We start from the raw sequence: 21694 nt of genomic DNA, 5'->3' as shown, positions 1-21694 counted from the left end.
TGTGCATTTCTTTCCATCTCGCAGGTCTCTCCAGTTCATCTCTCTGTCTTTCCGCATCTCTCTCTCCCTCTTCTCTTCTTTCTTTTCCCGTCTACAGCTCTGTCTCTCCCTACCTCTTGTCTTTCCCTGTCTTTCCATCTCTCTCCCTGTCCGGTCTTCCCCCGCCCCGTCTCCTGGTCTCTGCCGGACCGGGTGGGTCCGGGTGGGTCCTGGACAGCCCGGCCCGGGCGCCGCGACGAACAATGCCCCATTCACGCGGCCCGTCGGCGCCATGGCAACGCGCCCGCCCCGCCCTCCCCGCGCGCGGGCCGCGCGTGCCAAGAGGATGCCATGGTTACGTCAGGCGCGTGCCCGCCCCGCGCGCCGCCGCCCCGCGCGCTCTTGAAGGGACCAGGCCAGCAGGGGGCGCCCGGCCGCAGCCTCTGACGGGAGTCCGGAGGGGCCCGTCCTCTACGGGGCCTTCAGGAACTCAATGCCTCAGTTTCCCCTTCTTTAAGCGGGCAGGGGTGGGCAGAGAGATTGTAGTGGGTGCGTGCGTGCGTGTGAGAGAGAGCGAGCGAGGGGGAGAGACAGAGAGAGAGAGAGAGAGAGACCTGGTCCACGAAGTTGCCCTTTGGGGGTGGTTGTGTGTCTGTGAGTTTGCATTTGAAAGTCAGTGGGACTATATGTGCGGACATGTGGGCCCATGTTTGCACACTTACGTGGGTATTTTGATGGGAAGTAGCTTGTGCTTTGGAGGTGATGGCACGCCTATGTGTATGTGTGTGTGCATTTCACGTGTGTGATAAAAGCCTATATGTGACAGTGTCTGTGTAGTGTAGGTGTGATGGTGTATCTGTGCATTTGTGGTTGTGTGGCTGTGCACCCCTGCATTTGCATACCGTGTGCGTGTGTGCATGTAAGTGGTGATGTCTCTGCTTTGGATGTGATTCTGTGATTGCATGTTTGTGACCATGAGTTCATGTGGTTGTGCGTGTGCCCGTATTTGCATGTCTGGGTGTGGGGGGGGGGCGGGGGGGATGGCCTTGTTGTTGGGCGTGGTTTGGGTCTGCAGGGCTGTTGTCTGTGTCTGGGGTTCTGGCTCACAGATCTGCGTGTGTTTATGTGTGGAACGGGAGGTGAGCTCTGAGGACTGCTGGGGCTTGGCTGCGCCCTCCCCCCCACCTGAGAGCCTCCTGGCACAGAAGGGGGTGCCCAGCTGCTTGGGACCTCCGACTCCCCACAGGTCCGGGAGTGCCCCAGCTGATGAATATTCATGAATGGGGGGGCGACACCCACCACCTACAGCTGCGAGTCCATTAGCCACCCCCCCCAGCTCTCCACACACTGGCTGCAGTGGGGGGCAGGGTAGGCCCAGTCCGACTCCACGACTTGAGAGGCTGGGGGGTGTCCTGGTGACTGTCGTGGGGGCCATGTCAGGATGCTTGGCTGCTGGTTGGGACAGCTAAGGGGCTGTCTCAATGTTGTGACAGGCACTGGGGAGAGAGGCTGTTGTATGACAGGATGTTCTGGTAGCAGTGGTGGCGGCTGTCACCCACTGTTTCTTTGTAGCTCCGTCCGGGGACTCTGGGTGTTGTGTGTGAGATGTGCGCCTGTCACCTGCAGTAGTGAGGCATTGAGTGTGTGCCGTCAGAGTGCCCCTGAGCAGTTCTGCGGTGGCCCGTACCTGCCAGCGGTCCGCTCTGTGACGCCACGGCAGCGAGGGCGTTTGTCCTGTTGTCGGAGGGACGAGTTTGGTTCAAACATTGATTGAGGGACAGCAATGCGCCACCCCCTGGGGATGAAGTGATCAGAGCGGTTTCCCTTCCTTGTGACGAGGGTGGGATGGGGGGGTGACTCCTCGTGGCCACGTGGCCACTGCAGCTGCAGGGGGACCCGACCCAGTATGTCAGTGTGCCTCTGCTGGTCAGTGTGACACTGATGTAGTGCGAGGGTCAGCGTGTCAGGCTAACTGTGAGGACACATGAGACCATGTGGCCGAAGGCGTGTGTGACCAGGATTGTTGAGGGGGTGATGGTATTTCTGTGTGTAACAGCGTGGCTGAGGGTGTGACAGACAGTGTCGCTGGTTGAAGGTGTGACAGTGTGGCTCTGTGTGTGGTTGAAGGTGTGACAGCATAACTATGTGCGACAGCATGTGTGACAGTGTGGTCGTGTGTGACAGTGTGACTGCGGATGAGATAGTGTGGCTGTGTGCGTGGCTGTGCGATCGGAGGTGTGACAGTGACACTATGCGTGTGACAGTGTGTGTGATGACATGAGCCAGGGGGCTCTGAGTGCCCCACCCCCTTCCCCAGGCTGCGACAGGGAGCCCAGCTACACTGTCACACACACTACACTGTCACCTCCTCAGCCATGCCGTCGCAGACAGCCGTGCTGTCATACCTTAAGGCTGGAGCAAGGGTCCTTGTAGCATGAGACTGGCAGCTGCCCAGGGGCTGGGGACGCACATGGGCCTGAGGCAGGGACACCCGGAGACACAGCCACTAGCTGATCTGTCTTGGACGTGCAGACTGGGTTTGGGGAGTGGCCTACAGATGCATCAGGGATGGGTGTGGGGAGGGGTCCTTTGGTCTGGGGGACTCCGGCCCGGGGCCCTGGTGTGTGGCCGGGTGGCCCCCGGGGCTTGGCTAGGGACCCGCTGCACAGCCAGCCTCACCCCCCTGACACCTCCTCCCTGGGTCAGCGGGGTGGTGACGGCAGCAGTGTACAGAGGCCCCATTCAGGAGCCCGGGGTAGGTTTCCAGGGCGGGTGGGGTGGCTCTCCCGCCGGCTGCAAATAAAACATTTCCCCAATCCCTTCCCTTCGCCTCTGCACGAGTGTATGCAGAGTGTGTGTGTGTATGTGTGTGTGTGGTTGGGTGTTGCTGTGACCCACCATCTATACATGTGACCATCCGCGATCAGAAGTGACCTTGTGTATCTTGGTGTCCGTGTGTGTATATGTGTGACCTGTGTATCTTTGTATGGCTGTGTGTGGGTGTCACATCTATGGGTGATTTTGCGAGCATCGGTGTGTATGACCACATGGGTCTGTCCCGTGGGAGATTTTGGGTCCCTGCGTGACCTCGTGTAACTAGGCTCGGTGTGACTCTGAGAGCTTTGTCACTATGTCTCCCATGTGTCAGTGCGGCTTTGCGAGTTGGTGTATGTTTGAGTCTCGGGGGTGGGTTCTGTGTGATGGTGACGGTCTTTGTGTGTCACTGGGGTGTGATTGGTGTTACTCTGGGGGTGGATCTGAGAAGGTCTGGGGGGATTCTCTGTGTGTGTGGCTACGTGTGCGTCTGCGTGTGCTGTTCCGGAAGGGTGTGCAACAGTATCTCTAGGCAATCCTGTGTCTGTGTGTGGCTACGGTGTTTTATATGTCCTCGCCCGGAGGCGGAGGGTCTGAATCTTTGTGTGTCTGAGTTTGCCTGTGTGTCCTTGTGAGACGTGGCTCCAGGTGCCCGGCCAGGTGTGTGTGCCTTGGGAGCAGGGCCCATAGTACCTCAGGCTCAGGCCCCCTTAGGGGGCTCCCAGCCTGGGCTGAGGGCAGCAGGCACGAAGCTGGAACCCAGGGCCAGGCAGGGGAGAGGTCAGGCCCTCTTGGAGAGGGGGGAGCCCTAGTCCTGTCGGGAAGGCCTGGAGCACCCCTCTCCCTGGACCCTGGCAGCACCCATGTACTGGCAGGGCACTTAACGCTGTGTGCCAGATGTTTCCCCACATCCCCAGAGGCCTGCCCAGCTGCCCCGGAGCCCAGCAGTGCCTGGCCCCGCCTGCGGTGGCCCGGGGCATGGCTGCCAGCGCCCAGATGTTTCAGTGCCCTCCCCTCCGCCCCCCACCCCCAGCATCCTGGCCAGGTAATGCCATGGGCCTGGTTCCCGGTCCTCCCTCCTCCTCATCCCCCCACACACCTGCATCGTGAGAGCACACCTGCTGCCAGCTGCAGCCAGTCCCGGCAGGGAGGAATGTGGGGGATTCCAGCTGTGGCATCCCAGCTGTGCCCAGCCCCCTGGCAGCGCCCTCCTCCCCCGCGAATTCTCAAAGGCCAGGTGTGCCCTAAGACCTGGGCTCTGGGGGGGAGGGGTGGAGGGACCGGGGGGGGGGGGCCTGTAGCACAGCCCCTTGCCTCATAGAAATCCTCCCAGCCAGCAGCTGTGGAGAGGGGAGCAGAGGGGATGTGTGTGTGTGTGTGTGTGTGTGTGTGTGTGTGTACAGGGTGGGGGTGTTGTGGGAGGCAGAGGTGGTCTCCATATGTGGAGAATTCTGAGTACAGACATGTGCATGAACACAAGGCAGGTATGTGAACACGAATGGGTGTCGTTTGTGACCGTATATGGAGGCGGGCGTGCGGAGGTGCACACAGTGGTGTGACTGTGTGTGTGAGTGGAAGACTGGGTATTGGTGTTTATGAATGGAAAGAGGGGTGTTGTGTGTGTGTCTGGATGTTGCATTTGTGTGTGTGTGTGTGTGTGTGTGTGCAAATGGAAGGATGGATGTCCTGTGTGTGTGTGTGTGTGTCTGAATGCATGAATAGATTTTGGGTGTTGTCTCTGTGTGTGTGTGTGTGTGTCTGTCTGTCTGTCTGAATGAAAGGATGGGAGTCCTCTGTGTGTGTCTCAATGGAAGGATGTCCTATATGTGTGTATATGGATGCTGTGTGTGTGTGTGTGTGTGTGCACGCGCGCACGCGCAAGTGGAATTGTGGTATGAGTGTGGGTATACTGGTTCAAGCACTTCGTAGGTTTGGGGCCATCTGCAGAGGGGCCAGGAGGGTCTGCCTGGCTCTCAGGATGCCCCCAAGCCTCCGGCTCCATCGAAGGTCCCAGACACCCCAACCCTCTCAATTTCTTCCCTGAACCATCCAGGCCGAGGGCCCCCTTGATCTCTAAATCCCTTTCCTGTCTCTTCTTTCAGCCCCTCGCAGCCCCCACCCCCACCCCGTCCCCCATGCATCTTGCAGCCCGGCCCCTTCTCTCCAAACCATTGCTCATGGACCCCCCCCCCCCCCGCCGCATTCCTCCTGCAGCGGTACTGGGGAGGAGCAGCAGCAGCAGCAATGGCCCTGAAACTTTAAACGGTGTTAAAAGTTTCTGTTTACGAGAAGCCCTTGAATTTTTAAGGACGTATCGATTCCCTCTGCCACGGCCTTGCATTGGCAGTGGCTGCAGCATAGCGGGGGAGGCCATGTGGACCTGCAGGATTCTAGGGACAGAGCCCCGGAAGCACTGAGTGACAGACACATGTACCAGACACATCGTCAGGTGCACAGAGCCCTCCCTCCCTGACACACCACACACACACACACACACACATACTCACACAGACCCTCGTCACTGCCCCAGACCCACAGAGAGCACCCTACAGAAACACACTCCTTGTAACACCCATTAACACTTTCCCCCCCAACATACCCTGATCACAGACAGATTCACTGGGACCCTCGCCCACCTGCCTACTTGGCTACACCTACTCTGGGGACACACGGACTCATATCCCTGCCACTCATCACACACACTGGGACTTTCTGACAGAGAGACCCTCACAGCTGGTGCACACGCACTGTGGGTGGCTTGAGACATGCGTGTCTGTTCCCTCAGTGGTATCGAACCCAGATCCCATCTACACCCAACCCCCTCTAGAATGTCAGCCCCCTGAGGGTAGGCTCTTCTGTCTTGTTCCCCATGATGTCCCCAGCGCTTGGCACAGGGCCCGGCAGACACCCCCCCGCCCCGGGAGGGACCCACCACTATGTAACCCAGGTCCACACAAAGAGACTCCTGGATGTATGTGGACCTGTGTCTCTTTCCCCCAGGGGACACCCAGACACTTGAGGACACTACTCTAGTCACCCTGCCTCAGTGATGTAATGGCACCAGGAGCACACTCCCTCAGGTGTGCACTCTCTCTCTCTCTCTCACACACACACACACGCTTGTGCATTCTTGCAGGTACCCAATGGGCACAGCCATGGGAGCCCCCGCACAGCCAGCCCTGCACACACACACACACACACACGCACCCACCTGGGCACCAACACCCCTCCAGCAGACAATGCATGGCTTAGAATTGCCACAGCTTCTTGGCCCAGGAGGCCAAGAAGGTGTTGGCTGCACCTGGCAGCAGGAGCGAGCTTTGTCTAGGCAGGAGCTGCCCAGGGGACTGCAGGCACCGCCCCCCCGCCCACCTTGGGGGTCACCTAAGGGCTACCCCTGCCCCCACACTAGGGTCCTCAGCACCAACTTCTGCCTCCATTCCTTTCTGCTCTGGACATGGGGGGTCAGCGGCCTGCACGAGAGACTGGAGTCTCATGGCAGGGCAGTGGGGGTGGGAGTCCATGTCCATGTCTGACCCTGCGGGTTGGGCTCTGCAGCATCTGCTAGATCTGTGTATGTCCATGATCAGATCCAAGTACAAGTGTGTGTGTGCGTGTGTGTGTGTGTGTGTGTGTTCTCATAGCGCCGTAAACGTGGGGTATGGGAGGGGCCTGGGTCACACCCGTGTGCATGGCTGGGTGATCCTCTGAAAGGCTACCGGTCAGTGTGCCCGAGGCCCAAGGGTGCATCTGGGCACCGGTGCGTGGCCTGTATGTCCCTGTGTGGTTGTGACTGCCACTGTCACTTTGCCTCAGTGACACTTTGTATCTCTTCGTATCAGGGTCAGGGTGCTCCTTCACTGTGTCATGCCGCATGTGTATCCAGGTATCTGATGGTGTGTGTTTGTGTGAGAGTGTGTTAGCACATCTCCTTTTTCATAGTGTCCTTCTGCGTGCCCCTCTGTGTCCTCTGTAACGCCACGCTGCCAAGATGTTTTGGTGGGGCTCTGTGTGCGCCTTTGGGTGTCTATGTATAGGAGTTGTATGTCTGGAGTGCGTCAGAGTGTGGCTGTGTGATGATGCCTGTCAGCGTGTCAGCGTGAATCCCTATGTGCCAGCAGGCACCGGTGTGTGTGTGTGTCGCGGTGTGGGTCAGTGTGTGCCCATGTGAGGCCCTTGCTGAATTGTCCAAACATGGCTTGTAATTGCAACGCGGTGGTGGGGGGCAGGTTATCGTCACGTGATGGTGGGCCTGGGTGCCCAGCAGCGTGTGGGTCGTGGGCTGGTGTGCCGGGGGCGTGTGTCTGTGCCATGCATGTGTAGGGGTCTGTGTGTGCTTCGTTGTTGGAGCGTGGAATGCGTGGCAATGCGTTCTGTACGTGACATGTGTGGCAGGTCCGAACCCTGCTGTGTGTCAGCATGTGTCTGCGATGGAACGCGGGCCAGCACGTGTCGGGGTGGCTGTGTCGGTGTGCGCCCCCGCGCGCGCGCGTGTGCGTGTGAGAGTGTGTGTGTGTGTGTGTGTGTGTGTGTGTGTGTGTGTATGTGTGTGCGTGCCGGCCGCCGCTCCCCCGCCCTGCCCGCCCCTCCCCGCGCCCCTCCTCCCGCCCGCGCCGCCCGCCCGCTCCCTCTCCCCGGAGTGCGCCGCTTCCAAACTTTGTCTAAACTTTCACTTTCACAGCGCGGCGGCGGCGGCGGCGTTGGCGGCGGCGGCGGGCGAGGGTGACCGGCCGAGCGGCGGCGGCATGGAGTAGACGCGCGGCGGCGGCGGCGGCAGCGGACGCGAGAGGCAGCGGCGAGCGCGGCGGCGGCGGCGGCGGCGGCGGCTGCGGCGGCGGCGGCGGCGGCGGCGGCCCCGGAGCCGGCGGGGCCGAGCCTGCGAGCGGCGAGCGCGGGGCCGCGGGCCGGGCGGGCGCAGCGCGGCGGAGGCCGGAGGAGCCGAGCCGGAGCCGGAGCCCGAGCGCGGCCGCCGCCTGCCGGGCCTCCCCTCGCCGCGGCCGGCCGCCGCGCTCCCGCCCGGGCGCCCAGCTATGTACTCCCCGTACTGCCTCACCCAGGTACCGGCCGCCGCCCCTGGGCGACCGGGGAGGGGAGCGGGCGCAGGAGGCCGGCGGGCGGGCGGGCGGGCGGCCGGAGGGGGCGCGCGGCGGCCGGGGTTGGGGGGGGAGTGAGCCTGCGGGCGGCCGAAGGGTGCAAGCCGTGCTGTGGGCAGTCCCGGCACGCCTGCGGGCGTCACGGTGCGCGTGCGACCCTGGCCGCCGGGCGGACTCCAGTTGGGGGCTCTGGGGGAGGCCGGCTGCGTGCGTGGCGCTGCCCCTGGAGCGCGGAGCCGGAGTGCGTGTATGTGTGTGTGTGTGTGTGTGTGTGTGTGTGTGTGCGCGCGCGCGCTCGACTGGGGTGCGGTGGACTCCCGCCGACCTGTGGGCGACTGTGCTGTGCAGCCGGGCAGCGTGGCCACTGGCAGTGGCTGCGGGGGTGACAGAGTGGCAGGGGGGTGGTCCCGCGGGCGCAGAGCGGGGACTGGGTCCCGCGGCGCTCTCCCGGCGGGCGCAGCTTTTCCCGAGGGTGGCAGCGGCCGGCATGCGTGGCGGCGGCCCCTGCGTGCAGCCGGGGTGCCCGGGGCCGGCCGAGCGGCCCGGGCGTCGCCCCAAAGTCTTTGTTCAGGCCTCACATGGGAGCGGGGCTAAGAAAATGGCGGGGCTCCCAAATTTCGGAGGGTTAGGGGAGGGGAGGGAGGGACGGGCGCGCTGCCAGCCGGGGCCGCGCCTCTCGGCCGACCCTGGACGTCGCAGCCGCGGCCCCCCCACCGCCCCAAACTTTCCTCGGCGCAAACTTTCCGGCCCCAACTACCCCGGCTGCGGCGCGGTGGACCAGGCGGGCCGGGGCGGGGGTGGGGGGGTGCAATCCGGTCCCGCTGCCCGGAGGCGGGAGGGGCGCGAGGCAGCCGCGGATGCGGCCGACAGTGCTGCGGCCACGCCGTCGGGTCAGCCCCCGGCGCTACGGAGGCGACCTTGGCGCGCTGCGAGAGCAGAGCGCGTCCCGCCTCCAGCGAAGTTCCCTGCGCGGCGCTCCGCGGCAAAAGCACGGGGGATGCCTTCCCTGCCACTCCGCCTTCCCGGGGCGGTGGCCCCGGGCTCCGAGAGGGCACAAGCACTGTCCAGAGACCCGAAGCGGCCCTGGCGGCACTGCCGGTCCGGCCAGGCCGCTGCTGGCAACACAGACGCGGAAGAGGGGACACCTGGGGGTTGCCTCGACCTGGCTGCCAGCAAGGCCCGCGTGTGCGAGGGGAATCTTTAGGCCCGGCCTGGGGTCCTAATTGTCTCCTCTGCCCAGCCTGAGCCTTGCCAGCCTTCTGCCAAGTGTGCCCGCAGATGGGAGCGGGACTCCAAGTGAATATGGCTGCTACCAGGCCGTGGCAGCGGCAAGGGGCAAGAGAGCATGTCAGGGGCTGTGTGTCAGCCGTGGCTGCACCATACTCCTGTATCCACAGATGCGAGTGTGTACGCATGTGTCAATCTTGGGGTCTGCATGTGGCTCCTATGGGTTGGCGGTGGGCCGGCCTGCATGGTATGGACATGTGTGTGGCCCAAGGAAGCGGGTTTTCCGGTACAAAACTGGGTGTTGTGTTGGTGAGGTGCACACGCGCATGTACATATCACAGTGTGCGTGCAGGTGTGAGCAGGCACTCTGGCCACTGTGGCAGTAGGAGGGCACCCCCGGCCCCCATCTGTGCCTCTGACTGGCCAATTGCTCTGTCTTGGGCCGCATGACAACCCTGTCCCCGCGGCGGGGTCTGAGCTGTGGCTGCCTCCGGGGCTCCGTCTGGCTGAAGTGCGCGCTGGGGTTTGGGGCCTAGTGGAATCGAGACCCCATGGTCGAGAATCTCCTTGCCCACCAGCTACCGGCCGGCACCCTGGCCCGGTCCCTGAGACCTGGCTCGGGCTTGGGCCCCTGGGAGAGAAAATGCCAGTCGATCCGCTGGTGATGAGACTAGGAAATGGTTGGGGCACACCATGGTCATGGGCCATGGCCGCGCTTGACTCTATGATACCCCAGAAGAGAGCAAGGGCTCAGCTCTGTGTCACAGGCCTGAGGGTGCCAGACTGGATGGCGAGGGGAGTGGGCTTGGTGTCTCTGGGGTGCACCCCTCAGCTCTATGCAGGCGGCTGCTGTCAGCTGGTCAGCGGGGTCTGGTCTGCCCCTCCCGACAGTCACATCTCCTGGATCCAGCGTCTCTGTTTTTACAAATCTTTCTGCTTCCATAATTTGCCCTGCCAGTCTCTGTCTTTTTCTCTGTCTCTGTCTCTATATCTGGCTTGCTCTGCCCCTTTTCTGTCTCTCTCTCTCTCTCTGCCTCTGTCCTTCTATATCTTTGACTGTTCCTGTCTCTCCTTGTCTCTGTCTCTGACTTTGGTTCTGGCCCCTTCTCTGCTTCTCCCCTCCCCATGAGTCTCGGACTCTCTCTGTCTCTCTGGCCTCCCTCTCTTTCTCTCCCTTTTCTTTTTTTCAACCCAGAATTGGCTTCGATTTTAAAGTCAATAAATGATTGAGCAGGAACGAGCTTGGAGCAGCGGGGCCCTGGCGGGGAAAGGCACTGTGGGCGAGGGGGAAGGGCGGTGGGGGGGGGAATCTCCTTCTGGAAAAAGCATCGAAATCCAGGGCGGCTGGGCGGGGCGCTTGCTGGCGCTGCTTGGGCCCACTGCAGCCGTAGGCCTGAGTCCTCGGCAGACAGGAGGGGATGGATGGATGGGACCCCCTTCCCCAGCAAATGGACACACACCAGAATGTGGATGTACACGTACATCACCGTCGCCCCCAAGATGTGGACATAAATGATCTGCTCGTGCTGATCAGACACGTGGCCATTGACAAACCTACAGACCCCGGAAATGGTGGACCTGTGTTCGCTCCCACCCACAACGCACACACATAAACACACGCGCACGCACACCCCCCCCTTGAGACGGGACATGTGTATCGATGTAGGCTCACGAAGACACAGCGATTCTTCTGAGATGCACTCCGATACGGGCTGACTCCAGTATGTGTTCACCCCTGCACTTGCTCACGTAGACTCAAGGACAGATGGATGGACAGACACACGCCTTTTTATAAGATGCAATGCTGTTGGCTCACCTGGGCGTGTACATAGACACACACGCTTGCTGACACAGCCACGTGAGCAGCAGAATGTTCACGGACCCCTGTTACGGGGCAGCTACCTACCCACACAATCCTTCCAGGAAAGGGGGAATGGCTGGGGCATCCCTGAAGCCCCTGCCTCAGCTGTCTCCTTGGGTCACTGTGGCCACCCTTCTGTCCCCAGGATGCTGTTGCTGCCTGGCACAGCCCCCTTTTATGGCACATTTTCTTTCTGTCTCTGGTCTTGCCTGCTTCATGCCCACTTCTGGGATAGGAGGTGTGTGCAGCCATGAGCTGGGCAGGCCGTGCCTAGGGCTCCATTAGGCTCCATTAGATGTTTTGAGGCTGGACCGGGCCCAGCTTGGAGCCAAGGGCTATGCTGGATTAATTTGGGGGGCTGGATGCTCCCTTCTTGCTGGGTGCTGGAGCCAGGGGTCCTGGCTTAGCCGGGAATGTCTTGTGTGGCCTCGAGGGCTCCCAGATGGAGGCCGTGAGTGCAGAGAGCAAGAATTGGGCTTTGTTATAAGAGAGCACAGGGTTTGAGCTCTGGCTCTGCATCTTCTAATCCTATGACTTGAACCACACGATCTTCCTGGTCTGTAAAATGGGTAATAATAGCACCTATCTCTCAGGCTGTGATTGGGCTTAGTGCAGTGCCTGATATGTACCATGTGCTCAAGAAATGGAATGGCTTGCCGTCATTTTGGTTATCATCATTAAGACACCCAACTGAGGGAAGACTGTTTGAGGCGGGTGGAAGGCAGGGTGGAGCACCCACCAACCATAGAAGTCCAAGTGGACTGCCTGGAGGAGGAAGCAAGAGAAGAGTTTGGGAGGAGGGAAGCCAGCTCATGGCCCAGCTCCTTTCCCTTGGGCAGGGTCCTATCAGCCAGGCAGAGGGTAGTAGAGCTGGTGGGTGGGGGTGGGTGGGCAGGGGGAAGCAGAGGAGAGACATGCTGTGCACTGACTGTCCTGTGGGGACCAAATACCTTTTTGGGGGCCACTGGCTACCTTGACCCCTTCCCTAATCTTGACCCTGACCTCAACTGGGCCCACTTTGGGGCTTGGCTCTGAGATCTTGTTCTGGAGCGTGCAGGAGAGTGTGTGTCCGCGAGTGCCCACACGTGCATGGGGCAACGGGGGTGGGTCCCAATGGTGGCTGGGGAACGTGTGCCTGGCTCCAGAGCCGTTTCTGCATTTGCACCCGAGTGGCGTTGCCTGGGTCCACCATGGGGGTGGGGTGCATATGGGGGTCCGCGTGGGCCCGTGGCAGGGCCAGGCAGTCGCTGGGGGCACGCAGCCGTGGCTGCCGGTGAAATTCCCCTGGCAGTGTGTGTCCGCCTGCTGGGGTTTCCATGTTCAACCTGCTGCGAGCCTGGCCTTTTTCGTCGGCTTGGTCCTTGTTTTGCTCTCGGAGCACAAATTTGGGGGTCTCTCGCTGTCCTCCGGCTGGACCAAGAGCAGTAGAGGAGGCACAGACACCTGCATTTCCCTCCGACAAAGTGCTGAGGCCGGGGCCCCCGTCCCCCCAAGCTGGGGTGGGGGAAGAAGGGCGTATACTCATTTTCCTGTCCACAAGGCCCCAGACGTGGAGGCAGAGGAGCCAGGGGGAGGGCTGTGAGCGGCCAACGGGGCTCTCCCCATCCGCCTTGCATTCACTGTAGAGCCACCATTTTGCTGCAGACGCGGCCACGTGGCCGTCCCTTTGCAAGCGTCCCTGTGTCTCTAGGTGTCCGTCGTTGGGTGCTGCCCGCCTGTGTCTCCGGGGGTCACCCCAAGCTCTATCTCAGTGCGTCCCGGCCGCGGTGAGGTTGAGGGCGTGCGTTCACTTTGGGTCGTGGTGCTGTGGTGGCGTGGCCTGTCACCGTGTCACCAAATGTGTCCTCTGGATGTGTGGCAAAGTTTGTATCCGTGTGCCTTGCAATGCACAGCGACCTAGGTCAGCGAACGTGTCGATGCCTGTGTCCCCTCCAGGTATCCCCGCCCCCGTGGCATTGTGCGTGCTGGGCTTGTCGCGCTGACCGCCAGCGCGTGTCTCGGCACAAGGGCCCCTCTCCTTGGCCTCCTTTGGCGTTCTGGTGGCGTGCGGGGCGCCCACTATGGCGGCCAGGCCAGCGGCCGGGAGCAGGCCGGCCTCCCCACGGCGTCCCATGAGGTCGGGCAGCCGTGGTGGCCCTGCTGTGGGCCCCGCCCGTGCCCCTGGCCCAGCATGGACAGAAGCCCGTTGTGTGGTGAGGTGCGGGTGTGTGTTTGGGCCGCCCACAGGCCTCCCTCTGTCTGCCGGGTGCGCATTGATCTTGGCTTCTGCCTGCGTCCGTCCTGGCCTGGCCAGCTGGGGTGTCCGGCTGTCTCTGTGGGCTGAGCCATCCGCCCCCTCTGCCCCCACAGTCAAGCGTGCCCTGGGTCCCACACCTCCCGGGCCTCCCGCTGTCCCTCAGAGGCTCTGGGAGCTCAGATTTGGAAACTGAGGGCCCCCCCTTCTTTCTCTCTCTCTCTCTCTCTCTTTCCTCCCTCTCTCCTCCCCTCCTCCCGCTCCCTCTCTCCCTCTCTCTCTCCTCCTGCCAAACGCGTCTTGGCTCCGTCTGAATATCTCTCCTCCTCGATTTTTGGCTCCAGCTCTGGGCGCGTTCACTAAAAGAAGGGCTAGCTCCCCCCTTCCATACCTCCCCCTCCTCGCTGCCTCCCCCCTCCCGAGGAGCCCCTCTGAGAGCGGGAGTGGCCATGTGTAGGGGCCCAGGCCCCCCAAGTGGGCTTGGCCAAGAGGGCACAGGCCTGATGGGTGAGGGGGCTGGGTGGACAGGGCCTGGAAGCCCGAGGGGGGCGGCCGCCAGGGTGACCGCGCTGCCTGGCCGGCCGGGCGGGCAGGTGGGGAGGGGTCGGGGGCACGGAGCTGGGGTGTCTGGCTTCTGGTGGGGCTGGCAGGCCTCTGTGAGGCGCAGCTGTGCCCAGAACTCTGAGCTGCGTTTGCCACCACTACCGATGTGGCTGCGCCAGCCGGGGAGGGGGAGGCGGGTGGCGGGCACTGCGGCGATCTGTAGCCAATCGGAAGCCAGGGCTGCACTGGGGAGCTTTCCCCCTACTGGGGCCCCACCCTGAAGGGAGCTGGGGGGTGGTGGCCAGCAGCAGGCCGGGGGCAATGTCACCACCGCTGCCGAGGACCCTGCCCCTTTGGCCGAGAGCTCAGTGCCAGCCTTCCTGGCACAGATTGGGCAAGGGCGGGGGTCTGTCCCCACCTGAATCTGTGGGAGCCTAGCTAGAGGAAGGGGCAGCTCAGAGGCCCACCCCACCCCCTTGGCCTGAGGAAGCGGCTTTCAGTCCGAGGCAGTCAGGACCTGGGGGTGGGGGCCCAAACACCCGGGAGATCCCATCTAAATATCTGCTCCAGTAGAATCATCTCGGGGGGGCTTGTCCTGGGTCCACCAGCACCCGCGGGCACAAAGGAATCCCGCTGTCACACACAGGCACAGCACACCTTCCCTAATCAGGAGCACGCAGACACCCGCGTCCCCACACAAAGAGGCTTGCCTCCAATGCGCAAGCACCTAGAGATGCCCACCACACCCGAACACGCGGGTGTGGGCTTTGCACACAGGGATGGGCACATGGGCGCAGACCCGCGGCCGCACACGGTCACACGATAACATGCCACGCGACACACAGCGCAGACACATGCTCTGCTGTTGCCAAACACACAGGAGTGTGGAGCGTCTCACGGACCCACAGACATGCAGCGAGAAGCACGTGGCGCACGCGTGAATTCACACTGTCGGGCCCCCCTGAAACACACACGAGAGCACTGATCCTCCCCACCCCCCACCAGACACAGGAGCACATGCACACAGCCACACGCCCTCAGACGCGCCGCAATGCGCACACACGCGGACACACACATGCACACTTGGCAACGCCTGGGAATATATTCGATCATCACACTCGGAGGGGAGTCTGCTCCGGGCACCTAGCGAGGGGAAGCCCGAGACGCAGCCCAACACCCTACAGCTCACAGGACGTCCCCCCCCAACAGTGATCCAGCCCCCAATGTCAACAGCGCCAAAATGGAGATGCTCGGCCCTCCTACGGTCAGACACACGCCAGGACACACACATGGGCACAACTGACACTCGCGACACACGCGCGCGTGCGCGCGCACACACACCCCCCCGAGGCTGTTGCCAGTGATGCACACACAGTCTTGCTCATCAGGACCCAGATGTTGTCACAAACACAACACCCCCTCCACATAAGCCCAGGTGCACATGGTGCGGCATTATGCAGCCCCGATGCTGCCCGGGTACATGTGGACGGGCGTCACACCCACACAGACGTTCACACCTGGCTGACACCCGGCCCTGTTCGGAAATGGCGTCTGGGAGATGAGACCTGCCCTCTTCGCGCCTCCCCTCTGCCTGCCTGCCCTCTGGCTGCCTTTGAGCCGCAGACTCAAACCACCCTGACCTCTCCTGGTGGGATTTGGGACTCTGAATCCCCGTGCAGGTTTGTCACAGCCTGGGGAGGAAGCTTGGGGAGCCATATACCTACCCTGCCCCCGGGGCACCGCAGCCCTCTGGCCTAGCGGGCCTCGCTCTGAGTGTCCCGCTTCTGGAAGCCATCAAGACAGTCCAGGATGGAAGCGAGACTAATTTCTGAAACTGCTGTCCTCCGTGGGGCTGTCACATTATTCCCCTTGGCCATGGACTCTCGATTTCTGACTCTGGAAAAAGAGAGAAGAAAGATGGCCGGCAGAATGGTGCAGGGAGAAAGCATTTTATAGGATTATAATGAAATGTCCTAAAAAACATAGTGATTGGCTAAAGTGTGCTGTGTGCTTATTGTGTTGCAGACCGTGCTAAGTGCCTTCCCAGCTTGTCCCCAGCATCCGTCCATATGAGGCAGGTGTGGCAGAGGCTAGCTGTGCCCAGGGCTTAGCTGTGCCCATGTGTGTGCTACTGTGTGTGTCTGACGGTCTAATATGACTGGGTTTCTTTTCCTTCACTGTTGGCATTGGGGATATTTGGTCACTATTAGGAGAGTGGGGACTCTGAGCCAATTTCCTGGGTTTGAATCCTGGTTCTGCTATTCACTAGCTGTGTGACCTTGGACAAGTCACTCGACCTCTCTGGGCCTCTAGTCTCCTCTCCTAGGTTATGGTAAGGATCAAAGGGGTTGGCCTATAGAAAGTGCTTTAAAATAGTGCTGCGAAGTAAGTGCTTGATTTTATAGATGAAACTGAGAGAAGAGATATCCAGTGTCAGGGTCAAGGGCTAGGAGGCGGTAGAGCCTCAGCCTCCTCTCTGATTGCTGCCACTCTAAATCCCACTGATGGAAGAGAATTGTTCAGCAGCTCATTCTCTGGCCTTTACCAAAATTGCACCAGAGTCCCATTTGAAGCTTGCCCCAGCTACCAGCCCTTGAACCCTCCTTACCACTCTGACCTTCAGATCTTCTTCCAATAAGGGCTGGTAGTGAGAGTGGGTGGTTGTCTCTCACCCTCTGCACCACCACTGGCCAGACTCGCCTTCAATACCCTGACAGGGCGTGATGCCTTCTCCCGCACCTTGCTGGGCACCCAACTGATGCCTGAGTGCTGGGGGGTGCAGCTGGGGGCCTGTGTATTCCTTCAACAAATATTTACCAAGTACCTCCCCGGTGCCAGGCTCTGTTCTAGACCCTGGGGGCTCAGCAGGGAGCAAAATCAGCAGAGGTGCCAGCCCCGGTGGGAGGGCAGACAGCGAACCTGATAAACAAGGGAGTGTCCAGTGCCTGAGACAGTGACAGGTGCTGAGAGAGAATGAACAGGTAGGGCCCGCGGAAGTGCTGGGCGGCTCTGGTTTTAGCAAAGGTGAGCTGGGAGGGCTCGGGGCGCAGTGCTGACTTTCAACTCCATGCAGCTCGGCCGCAGCTCAAGTGTGGCCTCCCAGGCCCTTTTCCCTCTTAGAGGGGACGGTCTGGAGGTCAAGGATATGTGGCTTAGCATGGATGCCCCCACCATCTGCCCCAAACGCACGGCCTATTGTGGCTGCGGCCTGAGATCATCTATTCCCGCACTTGTGGATACACTGTATGCCGCTCGCCCAGGGCCAGGACACAAGATGGCCGGGGTTTCTCCTGTATAGAAGCTGGGCCTCGATGGGCACCCGGTGTTCTCAACCCTGCCGCTCTGAGCTGGGGGTGGGGTGGGGGCAGCTGGTGGCCCGGAGTGGCACTTCCACCTGGGCCCCTCGATTTAGCTCCCCCGGGGCGGGCCCAGTTTATTTTTACCCCAGCCCGTCACCTTGGCAGTGCCAGGCCACGCCATCTTTGTAGGGTCTTGGGGATCTGCCCGCAGCTTGAGGGGGGACCTGGCTTTGTCTGCTGGACCTCTGATTCCTGCTGGGTCCCCACCTTCCTCCAACCCCAAAGTTCTGGATGTGAGGGTTCTGGGCCAGGGCTGGTGGGGTCAGCGCTGCCGGCTGGCAACCACCGTGCCCAGCCTGGTGGCATTTGGTTTGGCGCCCTGCCTGCCCGCCACCCCCACCCCATGCCCGGACAGAGCCCAGCGGCTGCTGCTGCCAGTCTCCATTTCAAAGCTGGGGGTGGGGGTGGGGGAGCATTGGGCGCCTCTCGGCCCCCTGCCTGTCCCGTGCCACCTGGGGCTGGTGCCCCCATGCCTGCTCTCTGGAAGGCCCTGGGCTGCTTTTCTCGCTGCCCCTTTGCAGCCCAGAGCTCAGCGACGATGCCCGGCTGGCTTCCATCTTCCCTGCTCGCTTCCTCCCTGCTTGCCTGCTTGCCTGTAATGGCTCACCATTTTTGGCATCTCCCTCTCCTCCCCCTCCCATAGACACCAACCTCACTTCCAAACCCGCCATCGCTGGCTCTCAGGCCTTCTCTGCTGCCTGGGGCTGGGACCCTGGAAACGAGAGTTTGGGCGAGACAGGCATGTGGGCATCAGGGGCTTTCTGGGTGCGTGTGTGTGTGTGTGTGTGTGTGTGTGTGTGTGTGTGTGCCTGGAGGGGGACACGTGCTCTGTGCCAGCTCATACAACCTGCCTCAAGGCTGGCAGAGCTGGGCTGCAGAAAGGGGGCAGCACAGAAAGTGGAGACCCTTCTATTTCTAACCGGACCCAGGGACCCGGAGTCAGCCTCTGGGCCACCAGGAGACCGCAGTGGGCCTTCTTGCCAAAGTCCAGGGCCTGGACTGGCAAAGGCAAGGCTTTATCTGTGGGGTGCCCAGATCCTTCCAACCCCCTCCCCAGGTCCCCCGGGCTTCAAGATTCCTGTTCCTCCTCCCTAGAACTTTGGGGAGGGGAACTAAGCCCCATGTTGGGCACTCATGCCCCCAGAGGGGCAAGGGACTTTGGAGGAACCGGTTTACTGCCCCCCCCCCCCCAGCCCGCTGCCTGGGCCTCTCTGCCTCTCTCGGCACTAAACAAAGTTTGCTAAGTAACTTCAAATGTTATTTGAGGACGGCCTGGCCTCAGCCCAAGGCGGCCCTGTGGAAACTTGTTTTTCGCTGCCGAGGCTGCAAGTATCAAAGACACACTTTCGGGGGGGGGGCGCTTCGATGTCTCTCCCCCCTCTGTGGCAGGGGCTGGCCCTGAATGGACACACAGACGCACAGAGGCCCGCACCAACAGAGGGACACATACATCACGCGGCGGCTCGTGTACCAGACACACAACAGCCCACGGCCCACGGCCCATAAGATAACACATGAAACATACACACCCTGACACACCACGAGGGGGGCGGGGCTCACAGGGTGCTGCCCCCAGCCCACAGGGCCTGGGACTTTTCCAGCCCATGAGGCTTCTCGAAACCTGAAGTTCTGTATTCTTAGGTTTCCTGGGCATGAGCTGGTGCTCAGACCAGTCCCTTCCCTGCTCTCAGCCTCAGTTTCCCCAGTTGTAGAGAAGAGGTGCAGGAGAAGGCCTGGGTTTTCCCATCCCTCCTGCAGGGTTGATATGAGGAGTCCCTAAAATCGGGGTCTGAGCGTGAGCCGGGAGTGCAAGCATTGTCCTTGCCAGTGTCAGCTGGCATTCCTGCCAGTCCCGCCCACCCCCCAAAACCTGGTATGTGTCCACCCTGACCGGGAGCCCTGACCTCAAGCAGCCCCGGGGTCTCCAGGTCCCAGGGAAGTGCCTGATCTTCTCACCTTCTCCCTCCATTTCTCTTTTGGCTTTGAGCTTTCCCTGAATCCCTCCTTCCGGGCCTGGAGCTCAGGGAAAGTGTGGGAAACGGGCTTGGGGTGTGCCCCTCACTAAAGCCAGCCTGACGGCGGGGGGGATCCTCCATACCCTGAGATCTCTGATGACCCTCCTGGGAGCCTCTGAACCCAAGCAAGAAGCGGGGGGATGGGGATGAGCCTGAGTTGACCACAGCGGGTAAAAGGGAGGCTTTTTCATAGGGTCCCTCTGACCCGTCACCTACCAAGGTTTGCAAGCAAGTGAAGTCCATCGGACACAACAGAAAGGTCAAGGCTCAAGAAATCCCCGGACTGACTATCTCCATGGCCCCCTGGTGCCTCCCCTTCTCACTGTTAGCCAGACCCTCACGGAGGTAGGGTTTTGGGGGTCTCCCAGTCCCAGCCCGACACACTGCCTCATCTCCACTCACAGTCGGTACCCGCAACACCCCGCCACCCGCAGTCTGTCGCGCAGTGACAGCCTGTCACAGGCACTGCCGCACACCGGCACAATCTGTCGTCCACGCACAGTCTCACACACAACCTGTCACACACGCGCACACACACACAGCGGCACAGTCGCACGCACAGCCAGCCTCACGCGATCACACCAAGCGTCACAGCTTGTCACAGCCATAGACTCCTCACAATAAAAATAACAGCTACCAACTCCAGAGCAATTATGCCTGGGCAGCAGGCGGAGTGTGTGTGTGTGTGTGTGTGTGCGCGCGCGCGTGTGTGCGCGCACACGCGCGCACATGACCTCCTGTAACCTTCCCAACCTGAGGCAGCTATGAGTAACCTGTTTTACAGATGAGGAAACAGAGGCCACAAGGTCAAGTGCCAAGGTCATGGGGCTAGAAGTGGGGGTGGGGGAGGAATTAGTCAGGCCCCCAGGGGCAAGTGAGGCTTAAGCAGGTCACCCTGTCTTTCAGCTCACTCCTGTTCAGCCAATACTCCCCCCTCCTGGCCTTCCCTGTGGGAATTCCCTTCCCATTCCCCGGATGGGCAGAACTGAGGTTCTGAGCAGTCCAGCCAAGAAACAGGGGAAGGGGCCTCAAACTGTCTGCCCTCTGCAGAGGAAATTTGAGCCATGCTCTCCACCCCAAATGCTATTTGGCTCCTTGTGGGCCTGCGGCAGAACTTGGTGTGTAGGAGCCTTTGACTGGGGCCAGGGTCTCTTTCTATGGAGTGGGGGAGGGAGAGTCGGGAATTGGCAGCTATAGGCACCAGTAAGGTCCCTCAGCCCAAGCCAGGGCCCAGAGACTCCCCAGGGCCCTCCGCATTCCAGGGCGATTCCTCCTCCCCCTCGGCCGCCAGCCTTCCCTCACTTTCCCCTTCTTTGTTCCACCCCTGCCGCTCCCCGGGGCTTCCCCCATTAGAGCTGCCCTGGCCAAAACCAACACGCCTCTGATGACTTCCCGCTGAAGCTGGCCGGGCAGCTGGCCCTGCCCCCTGGCCTGCTCAGGGCTCTGCTGGCCTCGACGGTGGCCCCAGCACACGTGGCCACTCCTAGGGGGCTCGAAAGCACACGGGCACGCCCTCGCGCGGCATCCCGACGACGGTGCGCCCTGGCATCCAAATGCCCATGTCTGACCACCCGGCAGGGCACTCAGGCGGGCTCTCGTGTGCACCCCGAAGTACAGTCCTGCGCAGAGGCTCAGACGAGTCTCAAGGCACCTTTGCCTGGCACCCCGCATGGGGATTCCAGGTACCACCAGTTTATATGCACACACAGGCCTGACACCCTGGTGAGATTGCCAGGAGCACACATGGCCATAAACATGCCCTTGCCCGACATCAGATGGGGTCCCCCCAACACACACACACACACACACACACACACACATTCAAAGCATGCACTCTTCTGCTGGCGCCCGGAACTGGCTCCGAGCACAGGTACTGCCATGTGCCCCCAGGGGTGTGCTGGGCCCAGGTGGGTCAGCGAGCCTACGGGGAGCTGCTGGTGCCCACACACGTGGCTCCAGGCCCACGCAGGTATGCACCTCCCCAGCCTGCACACGAGTGTGTTTCACGTGAGCCGCACACCTGCCAGGCCGCCCAGGGCACCTGGCTCCAAAGCAGCATTCAGGTTGTTGGGGGAGGAGACTGGGAAGCGGAGGCCTGATTCCCACCGCCAGCCGGATTTCTCGGAGAACACCCGCCTCCCCAAATGTCCCTGGGGCGAAGGTGAGCGCCCAGAACTGCTACCCAGTGGCGCCCCTGCATGTGATATATTTATGTTGGAAATTTGTACCTTTAAATATAATTTATGTAGAACCTCCCCCCACCCCCCATTTCTGCTCCATGTTTCCACTTGGATTTTACCACCGTCCTCCCTCGGCTTCGTTCCCGAACCTGCAAACCCATTTCACCAGGCAGGGACAGGGACGTGGGGCCAGGCGGCGGCAGCCTTCCCCCTTCCCACTGTGGAAGCCCCATGTTCTTAAAGGCCGGGCCACACCGCCGAATCCTGCAAGCGCTCCCCTGAAACACAATCGCGGGGGTGGGTGCTGGCGGCCAGACGTTGCTTTTTGGTGTGTGTTTGCTGTTGCTGCTTAAATTAATCCTGAGTGACGGCCCACAATTCCTCTCCACA

General features: G+C 61.4%; 1 protein-coding gene across 1 annotated transcript in view; it reads left to right on the top strand.

Annotated features, from left to right (window-relative positions):
• Nucleotides 1-7829: 7829 nt before the first annotated feature.
• The window catches only part of NFIX (nuclear factor I X), a 94833-nt gene continuing 80968 nt past the window's right edge, over nucleotides 7830-21694 (top strand). The window contains exon 1 of the mRNA XM_039252265.1: nucleotides 7830-7850. The gene's annotated coding sequence lies outside the window, so the exon portion shown is untranslated. The remainder of the gene's footprint in view (nucleotides 7851-21694) is intronic.

This window comes from Hyaena hyaena, unplaced genomic scaffold (genome assembly GCF_003009895.1).
Source record: "Hyaena hyaena isolate Hyena2069 unplaced genomic scaffold, ASM300989v1 scaffold_414, whole genome shotgun sequence".
Taxonomy (NCBI): domain Eukaryota; kingdom Metazoa; phylum Chordata; class Mammalia; order Carnivora; family Hyaenidae; genus Hyaena; species Hyaena hyaena.
This window is presented reverse-complemented; position numbering and strand designations above follow the sequence as displayed.